We start from the raw sequence: 13,590 nt of genomic DNA, 5'->3' as shown, positions 1-13,590 counted from the left end.
TCAAATAATCAACTTTTTACTATTCTAAAAAAAAATCCGATCAAAATAAAAAAATCTAAAATTCCAAAACTTCAATCTAAATAAACCCTAAACTTTCACTATTCCCCTAGTTTTCCATTCCAAATTCTTGTTCATATATTATACACAATATATCTATTATAGTATTTATATAAACTAAATATACTATGAGGTATTTCTCATGTCTACTCGAACCCCTGTGGGGCGGGATAGGCCTGGGGGCCTAATTTTTCCTAGTAGGGGAGGTTATGGGCATATAAAATATGTCCGATAAACATAGTTTCTAAAGTAAATACAAAATCCTACTTTTGAATCGATAATTTAAACTGAAGTTTGTTCACTGTCTGCTTGATTTTTCTACATTAGAATCATTAACTTCTGAAAATAGTCTATATTTGAGAATTTTGTGTAGGGAAGCAGCTGCACTTACTTGTTTGGCCGGGGTTTCGTTCGGATCTATTATGTATTTTCCGGAGAAAAGGCTGGCTTCCGAAGGCCCTGTCTCTTTGTGAACAATAGGAGATCCATCTGTTTATCGAAGGAATAAAAACATGTGGTATAAGCCGGCAAGATGTTTGTATCTTAAAAAACACAACAAAAACCTCAATCTGTGTCGTTGGTATGTTGTAATGCACGTTTTTTATTAGGTGAAAATAGTCTACAATTGCGGCTTTTTAATATATAAATAGGTGATGATCCTGAGTCTCAGGTTTAAGGATAATCCAACCAAAGTTCTATCAACTTAAGAGATTTAAGGCTAAAGTGCACCAAACACACTTGTGGTTTTACGAAATTGCGTCAAGTCCTTCGTACTTCTAAAAGTGCGTCAATCTCCCTTGTGGTTTATAAACTCTGCATCTAACCCCCATAACGGTCCTTATTTAAAGGTGTTTGACCTACACGAGTCTAAACTGTGAATGAATTTCAAAATCTTAATTTCTAAACACTTAAAATTACAAATATATTTATTCCTATTATATTTAACCTTAAAAACCAGTAAATACACTCATAATTAGTTGTTTCTCTCCGATTTCAAGAGCTTATTTTTACTATTATGTGACGCTAAATATAAAAAAAATGAATATATTAGTAATTTTAAGGGTTTAAAAATCGATATTCCGAAATTCATTTGCAATTTTAGCATTTAGGTCAAACACCGTTAAATAAGAACTGTATATGGGGTTAGACGCAGAATTTATGAAGTTATGAGAGAGTTTGACGCAATTTTAGAACTATAGGGGATTTTACGCAATTTCGTGAAACCACGGTAAGTTTTGTGCATCTTAGCCACGATTTAATAGTACAATGATAAACATGGCTGCTTACCAGATTGATTAAAAACAAGGCAAGTCCCAATTGTCTCTTCATATTATCCTATCTGAAATACAAAATAGTTACGTGGATTCGAGTAAGAGAAATTATAAATAAATATGTGCAATCAAATGTCAATTTTCGTTTAATTGTTTCAGGCATTCTAATGGAATTGCCAAGCCAACAACTTCATCTGATCAGTCGAATTTTAGGGGAAAACATACCAATGGACCATCAAGCAACAGCTATTTTACTCGGTATCAAAATGTCGACTACAATAAATGAAGAACTAAAACAGAACATCTTGGATCCCGGTTGTCCATGTCAAAATTTATTGAGCAAAATTATTTCTCGTTTGCTACCACAGAATCGTCTAGGAAGTATGCATCAGGTGAAAATAATCAAATGGATGGGTATCGACTCACCAATTTAATTTTGTTATCTATCAGCAGAATCGGATTGGGAGTGTCCAGGCCCTGCATAAATCGTTCAAATAATAATCATATTCATACAACAACGAAACAATGACAATTATCAATGTAATCTCGAAACCTATGGAAGTGAATTCAAACTTTTGAATGTAAGAGAATAAGAGTGGACTGAAATAGTACGTACAGAGAGTTGGTATGGCGCATTGGGAGGAATGCTAATGTGGTCGGAAACGCCATCCAAATCAAGCAAAACGTACTCCTCTTCTTCATCTTCCTCCACCGCCGCGGTGGTGGAATTAGTTTGTGTCTCCAACTCCGAAGCGTCCATATCTTAGGAATCAAAATTATTGGTAGATTAAATTGCAATAAGAAAACAGTGAACAAGCATAAATTGCAACAAATATTTGAAACTGAAATATAATAACAAAACATCTAACGCATTCAAAACAACCCTAAACCCTAAGCTATTTCATATTTATATCATAGACTGTCAGACATCGTTACCAATACTAGTGAAACAAGATAAAAATCTGAGGAAATAAGAGATGTGATTTAAGAAAATTTGCAACTAAAGGAGACAACACAATTTTAGATCATATTTCATCTTAATGTTCATTATATTTTATTCCACTAACGTTGTTTTGAACACAGGCATGTAAAATTGGCGAAAACCCTACAAATGACCTTTCTCTTCTCTCCTTTCCTTGATTTCTATGACCACAAGATTCACATGTAAAAGTTCCTACCCAAGCTTTCCGATAAAAAAAAAAAAAAAAAAAAAGGGTCCTACCCAAGCTTTCCTTTGTAACAAGACACATTTCCCCTCTGAATTCACACAAAAATGGTGTTTGTTTACCCTCTCAAATTTGCATGCACAAGGATACACATTTCGCACCACCAGAAACATCACACCTAAACATATTTTCATTCCAAAAAATTCAAATCCAAATACAACCCAAGCTTTTCATTATCAACAGGATTTCGGAAACAGAAAAATTACCTAAAGGCAAACACAAAGCATAATAGGGAACTGAAAATATGTGTATCAAAAGCACAATACACTAAATCTCATCGCTCTAATCGAGACCAGTACATTGAATTCGACAAAATCACATACTTTCCAAACCTAAATTCAATCAGAGTAAAATGAAATCGACGCAAAACAAACTCAGAATAAGAAATTCATCTCAGTTAATTCCTACGATCAGCAAAACTACACAATCGTAAAGGAAAAGAGTAAAACGAAAACAGACAGACCTGAGGACAAGACAAGCGGTGAAATCTGACGACAGCCAATTTATACTCAGCAGATACAACGTCCCCTAAAACGACGTCGTTGCGTCGCATTTATTAGGCCTTTGAGCATTGCTGGACTCGGCCCAAAACATTACTTAATTACAAAATTACCCCTGCCTTTTGGAACACGAGATTAAACACGTCGGCTTTGCCGTCGACCTTGCCTCGCTTCATCATCATGTAGATCTTAAAATCAGCCAACAATCTCGCCTTCGAGACGCGCTTCCTTAGTACGGAACAAGCTGCTCGCACCACGCTCCAGAATCTCCTTGCCATTACCGGTAAATTCTGCTCTATTTGAACAACTTCAAAAGCAATTATTGTAGAAATCGTTTGGGAGAGAATCTAAACTAGGCAGGCAGTGGATTAGATCGCTTTTGTTTGAGGATTGGGGCACACGAGAGGTGTATTTAAAGGCGTCCGAACAAGGAAGACGACGCAGAACAGAGGTGTACGCCGCGCTTCAAAACATGTACGTTTTAGAAATAATTGGAGCCTTCGTAGAAATTAAACGCATGCTTTTACAAAAGCAGAGTGGCCTAACTGCTCACTCACTTCTTTTTTTTTTTTTTTCTTTTTTTACTTTAATTTAATTTCTAATAATTGTTTTCTTTGTGTTTTCTTCACTTATTTATTTTTAATCAAGTGGATTAAAAATTACGAGCTTCATATCTTCCTATCAATTATTATTCTAATCAATAATTGTGGTGATGTTTTTTATATGATGTTTCACTTTCATTGCTTTTTCTTCGTCTCGACCACAGGTGTAAGTTTCACTCAATTGGTTCCTTACCAGCAAAGGATGACTAAGGACACGTGGTATGTCATGATTCGTTGGAATTAATCACATTTCTTTTACCAATTACCTTCACTAATTTTGATTTTCTATATAGGTATTTGAAATTTATCTTTTGAATAATAATGACATTTTTCATTAATATTTTAACTAAATATAAATATTAATTGCTGTACAATATTTTTTATAGGGTGTGTTCACCAATATTTTAATGCGATATAATTTCTATTATATATTACTAAAATATATTTTATTCGTTGATTTAATAATTATATATTTTATCGTTTTTTATTATTTAAATAAAAAGTATTTATTTTTTTAATAAGTATGAATTTACTTTATATTACAAATACTATTATATTTATAATTATTTATATTAATATTCTCATAATAACTTCATACAATATTTATATTATCAATTTATAATAAAATTGAAAATATTTTGTATATCCATATAAAACCTACAATGCTAAGAAAGCATTTTTGACCGTTGGAAGGAATCAATCTAACAATCCAAATATACCACATGGAATTATTCGGGAAATTCAACTTTACCCTGATAGTAAGTAACAGTGGGGTGACGGACCTATAAAAAACTGCCACGTGTGAAAATATCTTTTACCAAATTGATACTGCGGGTGATTTTTAAATATCAAAATGCGCCTGTAACCGCTACAAAAAAACTTTTTCTTCCTTCGAGCTATGCAACATTTCAGAAAAACAAATAATTTTGAAATTAAGTGATATGATGATAAGAAAAAAATATATTTTATTTGTTTTTATTTAAATAATTGTTGAGCACAAAAAATGGTAAGTAGGGTTTTAGAGAATGAGCCTACCAAATTAGGTTAATATTTATTCAAAAGTTTAGTGGACTTTCGAGATTCCAAATATAGCTGCAATGACCTGGTCGGACAAGCTTAAGGTCGGACGATAAGGTTGGACCTGGTCGGGTCAATCTCAAAGGTCGGACGGATGATGAAGCTGGACCTGGTCGGGTCAATTCCAATGGTTGGACGTAATGAGGTCGGGTACTGAAGTCGGACCTGGTCGGGACCTAATAAGGTCGGACATTAAAGTCGGACCTGGTCGGGACAAATCCCAAAGGACGGGCGCTGAGGTCGAGTATAATCATGCCGAGTTCGATGGTCGGGCACAGTTAGGTCTGCTATGGAGATAAGGCAGTATAAGGTCGGGCGTAACAAGGTCGGGCAGTAAAGTAGCTAATCTGCAGGTCGGGTGAGAAGGCAGTTCCTGATAGTGGAGGGTAGTTTCAACTGGCGAACGGTTTTTGAAGGTCGGACGTGGTAGGACGGTTGACACACGTGTCAATAGAAGAGAACTTTTGGGGTGGTTAACAGCGGTTATGGTAACCGACCAGACAGCGGTTCGAACCGCATCTTCAAGGGATTATTTAAGGATTCCGTACTGTTTGAAAAAAGGCATCTTCAACTAACAAAAATTCAAGAGAATTACTTTTGGGGATCACCACTTTATTTTCCAGTCTTTTATTTTATCTTTCCTATTTTATTTTATATATTCTATAGTGTTTAGAGATCCCTAATCTCAGGCACTCATCTATCAAATTCGAAGATATTTCTCTATTTTCGAATTTTACTTTATATTGTTGAAAAAAATACATCAACAATTTGGCGACCACAGTGGGAGTAAGCAAGATTGCTGATCCTACGTCAACGGAGAGTTTCATACGATTAAGGTCCGGCCGAATCGTTGGAAGGATCCACATGGCAGGCTCACAGCCTCAAGCATCGTCTGCACCGGTGGGAGAAAACAGTCCCACCACCTGTCATGCCAAATACAGGAAAAATGCCACAAGCACCTACCGACTGGGTTTCTTATGTTCAGCAATTGAACAATCAACATAATTTGGCCATGCAGAATATGTTGCGTGAGCAACAAATGTTGCGGGAGCAACAAAATCTTATGCAAAATATGCTAAATCAAACGTTGTCAAGGGTTACTCTGCAACCCAGCCAGACGCCACCAGAATCATCACCATCCAGATTACAGGCAAATTTCGCGGGGCCCTCCTATGTGGATAGCACTTTTCCAAGTGCTACTGCCGCCCCTAGGGTTGACAGGGGAAAGACTCATTTGACATATCCAAATAACATTCCGTTGGGTGTCAGAACTGAACCAACCGACCCCAGGGATGAGAGATTATGAGGGCAAGCTCACAATCCCATCCCGTTGTTTGATCCTGTTCCACCCAGGATAGATCCAGAGGACATTGCCCAGGTCTTGAGAGTGCATTTTGGAATGAACCCTCAGACGGTCAACAGACCTGCATACTAGAGGCCATTCTCAGAGAGAATCATCAATGAGCATCCGCTTCCAAGGAATTACAGACCACCCGATTTTCACTCATTTTCTGGAGAAGATGGGGCATTAACCATTGAACATGTGGGATGTTTCACGGCTCAATTAGGGGAAGTGGGCAATAATTCGTTCTATAAATTATAGTTGTTCGGATTATCACTTATAAGAACCGTTTTTTCATGGTTCGCAAATCTACCGCCAGGGCAGTTGCAAACTTGGGAAGATCTGGAGGCTGCATTCCATGCAAGATTTTTTAATCCCCTCCCAACGGTCTCACTCACAGATCTCTTAGAGATCCGGCAGATGCTAGAAGAGACTGCGTATCAGTTTATTGAACGGATACGTCTCATGAAAGGACGGTGCCCGACAATCATCGAGGAAAGTGAGATGACCAATTTAGTGGTCAGGAATATGCATTCCAGACTTCGGGAGGCGTTGACAGCTCATGATGTTCAGGACTTGGCTAGTCTGGCCTCCAAAGCAGGGAGATTGAAGTCTTTGTTTAGAGAAAAAGATCACAATTTCCGTCGGAACAGGGTACAACAGATGACCAGTGTTGATACAGAAATATATTCGCCATATAATGAACAGGGGAATATCATTGAAGAGATGGCAGCTGAAATTGTGAGTGGGAAACCGTACGTGTGTTCGAAACTAAAGCCCCTGCCGGGAACAGAGGAGAGGGAACAACCGACCTTTGATGTATCCAAGGCAGACGAAATTTTTGATATTCTGTTGGCAGACGGACAAATTCGCATTCCTAAAGGGCAGCGTTTGGCAACGAAGAAAGAAATAAAGGGAAGGCCATATTGTAAGTGGCATAATTCTTTTACGCATTATACTAGTCAATGTACAAATTTCCGAAAGGAAATACAGAAGGCTATTAAAGCAGGGAGATTCAAGTATGTAACAATGGGAGTAGAACATCAGCCGTTCCCAAAAGTGACTACTGCAATGATCTCCCTGCATTCTTCACAAGATGCGCAAAGTGATGATAAAGAGAACACCAAATGAAAGGAACGCAAGCCCAAAGAGCGGGAACACAATCAAGAAGTGAAGTTCAAAGTTTGTGAAAACAGAGTGGCGGAGAAATGAGACAGAGAAGATGGGTCTTTCAAAGTGGAATTGAAAGATAAAGTCGTGGTACGAGACCGACCAACGCGCAAACCACATCCAGTCCAGGAGAAGTGGAGCCGGAATAGAAAGCCTCTGCCAATAGACATAGATCCTCGATTTCCAGGTATGAATCGCACACAAATTCGTAATGCTAAGCGCAGGTATGCGGCTCGGCATGGAAAACGAGTAGATAAGGGTAAGGAAAAGAAAGAATCATCGCCCAAAAGGAAAAGCTCGAGTGAGAGACCTGAGGAGCATTGGCAGACTAGCAAGCCTATCAAGAAGGCCAAGTGTTTTCGATGTCAATTCTGCAAGTGGATCAATATTAATCCTGAAATAGAAGATGTAGAGGAAGAGACTCTTGACATAATTTTCGGATCTTTTGCCCCAGAAGAGACGAAAGTTTTGCGCAGCAAGATAGTGAAGCTTGATAAAGCAGGGTTCGAAGTCAGGATGAAGGATATGCGATGGTTCGCCGAAGAAGAATCCATTTGGGCAAAGTTCGAGGAAGAGGAAGAACCAAAATGGACGGCGATGGTTGGCAGACCCCCACCTATGGTTTTTCCACCTATACCAGAAGGAGTGATCCCGCACTGAAAACCACTGTATGTTAACGCTCACATATGTGGTAAGCCGGTTAACAAGGTTTTCATCGATAATGGGGTTGTTTTCAATGTCATGCCTCTCAAAACTTTAAGAAAATTGGGCAAAGGGGTTGGCGATTTGTCTCCAGTAGATATCAAGATGACGAGCTTCATGGGACAACCAACCAAACCAGAAGGGATGATGGTGGCACCCATTGAGGTCGGACCAAAGGTGATTTCGACAGTGTTTTTTGTCGTAGATGCCAATACCACCTACTCAGTTTTATTGGGGCGAGACTGGATTCACGCTTCCAAGTGCGTGCCTTCTTCACTCCATCAACAGATCATGTTTTGGGAAGGAGATCAAGTTTTCACCATGGAAGCTAGTACCAACCCGTTCGGCTCTACAGAAGGAGTGGAAGAGTCGGTTCTCTATTCGGAGTATGTTCCACCGATTTCACGGACAATTATGGTAGACGAGTATCCCTGGAAGGGCTGTAAGCTCACTACGCAGGGTTGTGTGTTTCATTAGAAATAATCTTCTGTATTATGGCTCTGTTGTTAGCCAAAATAAACTCTTATTTATTTAAAGTTTAATTATGGAAGAAATAAATAAATGTGATAAAATGATTAGGCAGTTTTATTTAAACCAATTAATGGTTAGACTACATAATAATAAAGTTTCCAACAATAATGTTGGCGAAGAAGAAGGTTTTCGCTGGCCTGATCTCTTGGAAAAGACAGAAACTTCTTTGTCAAGTCAGGATCCTCTCATTGAATATAATGTGGGAACCAAACAGATACCCAAGATGGTCAGGGTAAGTGGTTTATTGACGAAAAACCAATAGGAGCAAATGGTAGCGTTAATTCGAGATCAAAAGGAATGCCTGGCATGGGATTATTCCGAAATGCCCGGATTGGCGCGCAGTTTAATAGAACATAGGTTGCCTATTAAAAAGGGGTTTAAACCTTATAAGCAACCACCAAAGAGAGTGAGTCCAGGATTGATGCTTCAGATCAAAGAAGAAATCGAGAAGCTGCTAAAGGTTGGTTTCATTCGCCCATGTCGATATGCAGAGTGGTTAGCTAATATTGTTCCGGTAACCAAGAAAATGGAAAGATCCGAATCTGCATTGATTTCAGAGATCTCAATCTTGCCACTCAAAAAGATGAATATGTCATGCCTATAGCAGACATGTTGATCGACTCTGTAGCAGGGCATCGAATTTTAAGTTTAATGGATGGATACGCGGGGTATAATCAAATTTCATTGGCAGAAGAAGATATACCTAAAACTGCGTTTAGATGCCCAGGAGCATTGTGAATCTATGAGTGGACGGTTATGCCATTCGGTTTAAAGAATGCTGGAGCAACTTACCAACGGGCTATGAACACCATCTTTCATGATCTGATTGGGAGGTCAATTGAGGTATATATTGATGATGTGATCATTAAGTCTACCGACTTTGATACACATTTAGTTGATTTAAAAAATGCTTTTATACGAATGAAGCAGTACAACCTGAAAATGAACCCAACGAAATGTGCCTTTGGAGTTTCGGCAGGGAATTCCTTGGGGTTTTTAGTCCATGAAAAAGGGATAGAAATTGATGCGAACAAAGCCAAAGCTGTTCTAACAATGCGGTCGCCTCAGTCGGTCAAAGAAGTGCAAAGTTTTCTGGGAAGGGTGAATTACGTAAGGCGTTTCATATCAAACGCAACAGGGAAATTAAAACCTATCACAAAATTGTTACGGAATAAGGCCACTAATTTTTCTTGGGGTCAAGAGCAACAGAAGGCATTGGAAAAAATCAAGGAGGCGTTGATTAATCCGCCTGTGTTGGTTCCTCCAAGAGGTGACCGACCTCTTCGGCTATATGTGGCGAACAGTTTTGATGTTGTAAGCAGTTTTTTGGTGCAAGAATGGGAAGATGGTAAGGATAGAGCCATCTATTATTTAAGTAAAACTTTGGCTGGACCAGAGTTGAATTACAGTATGCCCGAAAAAATGTGCTATTCTTTAGTCTTTGCTTGCACTTGGTTGGAGCATTATATTCTGCCAAGAGAGACCGATGTGGTTTCTAAAATGGATTTAGTCAGATTAATTCTGCACAGACCAACCATGCAGGGAAGATTAATGAAATAGGCTATTAAGTTGGCTCCCTTTGCGCTGCGGCACCGACCCCTTAAAGCGGTGAAAGGGCAGGTTGTGGCTGACTTATTGGCTGAGTTTGCAAGCGATGAGTCATCAGAAAACAGAATAATGCCCTATATTGGCACCAGTCATTGGAAAATATTTTTTGATGGTTCTCATTCGAGAGGAAAGTCAGGAGCGGGAGTAATATTAGAAGGACCAAGAGGCAGCAAAATTAGTTTGCAACTTCAAATGGAAGAGATGACACATAACTCTGCGGAATATGAAGCATTGATTTTGGGTTTGGAAGCACTTATCACTAAAGGAGTACAGTCTGTCTTAATTTATGGAGATTCTCAACTCGTTATTAACCAAGTGTTGAAACGGTACGCTTGTAATTTTCCTCATTTACGTAGATACCGAGATGTGGTACGCCATTTGTTATATAGAATTGTGGAGGTAGTTTTTGAACATGTACCAAGAGCAGAGAATCAGTTGGCCGACAATGTGGCTCAGAATGCTTGTCAGCAAATGATTGGCAGTACCGATTCTGGAACTGATTGGAGAACAAAGATTATGGTGTATTTGGAATCACCAAGCTCTGCCACTCCTGTTGGCATTCGGTTGAAGGCTTTGCGCTTCCAACTTATTGATGGGGTTCTGTATAAAAGAACCTTTGAAGGGGTTTTATTGAGGTGTCTGGGACCTGAGAAATCTATTAAAATAATGGATGAGGTCCATGGAGGAATATGTGGCGCGCATCGGGCAGGTTTAAATATACGATAGGCTATCCATCGTATGAGATTCTATTAGCCGAAGATTTTTTATGATTGTATCAGATTTGCCAAGGGATGTCAAGAATGCCAGAAGCATGGTCCTTTAAATCATCTGCCAACAGTAGAATTGCAGACAATGGTTAAGTCTTGGCCATTCAAAGCCTGCGCGTTGGATGTAATTGGGAAAATCCATCCGATCTCGTCAAAATAACATTCATTTATTTTGGTAGCGACTGACTATTTCACCAAGTGGGTAGAAGCAGTACCCTTGAAGAACGCGACACAGAAGGAAGTGATTGAGTTCGTACTCAATCATATCATCTATCGATTTGGAATTCCTCACACTCTCACAACCGACCAAGGGTTGATGTTTACCGGAGAAAAGTTTGTTGAGTTCTTGGCCGAATTTAATATTAAGTTGCACCATTCTTCACCATATTACCCACAGGCGAATGGGTTGGCCGAAGCAGCGAATAAAATTGTGATTGGCATTATCCGAAAAATGGTAGGAGAAAATCCAAGGAAATGGCACATTTTGTTGTCTCAAGCACTGTGGGCTCACCGAAATAGTAGGAACACTTCTACTGGATTTTCTCCATACCAACTGACGTTTGGGCAAGATGTTGTGTTACCTGCAGAATTCGTTACGCAGTCACCTAAAGTGACCAATACTACAGCCTGTATTGATGAGGTGTACGTACGAAGGATGTTGCGACAATTGGAAGAATTAGATACAGATCGATTGAACGCTTTGGATCAGGTGGTTAGACAGAGCGAAATTAGAGTGAAATACTATGGGAAAAGAGTGTTCCCTAAGCATTTTGCAAAAGGCGATTTAGTCTGGAAGACAATTCTGCCTACATATAAGAAAGTGGATTAACTTGGAAAGTGGTATCCCAATTGGGAAGGTCCGTTTATCATTCACAAGGTAATCGGGAATGGATTTTTTATTATCATAAATCAAGAAGGAAAGATGGTACATGAAAATATTAATGCTAAGTATCTGAAAAGGTATTACCCTGCCTTTTCAGAACATTGTCATTAATCTTTATTTCTCAAGTTTAAGAACCCTCTAAAAGGGTTCGAACCTATTAGTAAAAGGGTTCTCTAGTCATCAGAGATGTTAATGGTGTCATCCCAGCCTGCCGAAACCATTTCAGGTTCTTCATCCAAGAGGTCATCCAAATCCAGACGGTAGCGATCCCATTGGTCTTGCATGTCTTGAAGATTTTGTTCAGTCCGGGCCTTCATATCTTGCAGGGACTGACTCTCTCGTTCGGCAAGGACACTCAGTCTGGAGAGTGTCGATCTTTGTAGTTGAAAATCGTTGTTCCAACTAAGGTCTGGGAGAATGGCAGTTACATGATGGTTTATCATGTCCAGATGATGGTCAAGATCTGATATACGTGTAAGTATGTCGGTGTAGGGTTCGTAGCTGGTGGATATACGTTCCATCAATCGGATGGTACGATGAATGGTTCTCCTGCTTCTACCGGAGAATTTGAATTTAAAATCCATTTGTTTCAAAACCTGTATCATGTCTTCAACGTGGTGACCTATGGGATGCTTTCCTATTAAGAATGGTTGGAGAGCACCTTCCCAGTTGGAAAGAGGAATGCGAAGGCGAGGAGAAACCATGTTGAATAAAAGAGTAATGATGATGACGTTTGAGGTTGGAGGTACGGAATTTATATAGATATTTTGGTTTCTAATTTAGGTGGTTTATTAATAGGCAATAAACATGGATCTGTGTTTGTATGTTAGACTTAGTATAAACGTAAGGAAGGTAGGATCTATGTTATGAAAATAGGAATTATATACAAGTTAAGTCTGGAGCTATATACATGACATTTGGATTACATAGAAAGAAGAGCCCTTAAAGGAGTTTTGAGGTCGGTCCATTTTAGTTCTGATTTGATGGCCCGCCGACGTTGATAAGCTTCTTAATGCCTCTGGACAAGCCTCATTTGTATAGCCGTCTGAAGTTGCTCGCAAAGACTTGTTTGGTTAAGGCAACGTGCCTCAACTAGACGACTTCCTTCGTGAATGTTATCATCCAGAGATTCCAGTTGTTCTTGGAGACGTCGAAGTTCTTCTGTCTTGTGGGAGATTTCAGTAGCTAATATATGTCTTGCTTGTCGGAGCTCGTCCAGTCTGGCCCTAGCAATGTTAAGATCCTGATCGACCTTTTTCAAATCTGCTTCAAGATTAGTGGGATCCACAGCCAGTTGAGATGAGGTTGCCTCGGATGATGGGGGTCGGATCAGAGGGAGTTCGGCTTGAAGTTCGGTGATCCTGGCCATTATCCGATCAACAACAGGGGAAGCTCCCGACTCCAAGGCGAGCTGAACCAACAGGGTTGTTGCGACCTGAACTAGTGCCGAGAGGTCAGCTACTTCCAAGTCAGCAAAATCCAAATTGGCGCAGCGTTCTACAATAGTTCTAATAGAGGTCGGGAGGTTTATTCGGGCCAAAACATTCATTTCCTGGGTAGCCTAAGCTAGGAAAAGGATAGTAAATTAAGAAAACATGGTGAATTCTTTGAGATATAAGGTTAAAGTTTGCCTGATTGAGGGCGGCCGTAGCCTCAGAAGGGGCCATGAGTTGGAAAACTGCAGAGTTGCCATGGCGAATGGTCGGGCCAGCAACCGACTCATCCTCTAGTTGAAGGTGATGGGCGACTGCTAGTTCCATATCCTGAATAAAGAATATTTAGCACCATTGGAGGGGAGAAAATTAGGGGAGAAAATTAAAATTGGATAAGAAAGAATATTGACCGAACCCTGCG

General features: G+C 39.4%; 1 protein-coding gene across 7 annotated transcripts in view; it reads right to left on the bottom strand.

Moving 5' to 3' along the window:
• The window catches only part of LOC127257654 (uncharacterized), a 113,709-nt gene that overhangs the window by 23,663 nt on the left and 76,456 nt on the right, over window positions 1-13,590 (bottom strand). Inside the window, exons 1-6 of one of the 7 annotated variants that reach the window (XM_051284113.1) lie at window positions 2,761-3,007; window positions 2,551-2,672; window positions 1,945-2,090; window positions 1,755-1,805; window positions 1,345-1,396; window positions 449-546 (exon numbers count right to left, since the gene is read on the bottom strand). The exons of 2 other annotated variants lie outside the window; for them this stretch is intronic. The gene's annotated coding sequence lies outside the window, so the exon portion shown is untranslated. 4 more of the 7 variants (XR_007840045.1, XM_051284111.1, XM_051284112.1 and 1 more) reach the window with 4 other exon arrangements.

This window comes from Andrographis paniculata, unplaced genomic scaffold (genome assembly GCF_009805555.1).
Source record: "Andrographis paniculata isolate CXL003 unplaced genomic scaffold, ASM980555v1 Contig58END, whole genome shotgun sequence".
NCBI lineage: Eukaryota > Viridiplantae > Streptophyta > Magnoliopsida > Lamiales > Acanthaceae > Andrographis > Andrographis paniculata.
The sequence above is the reverse complement of the archived record's forward strand: the minus strand, read 5'-3'. Positions and strand labels throughout refer to the sequence as shown.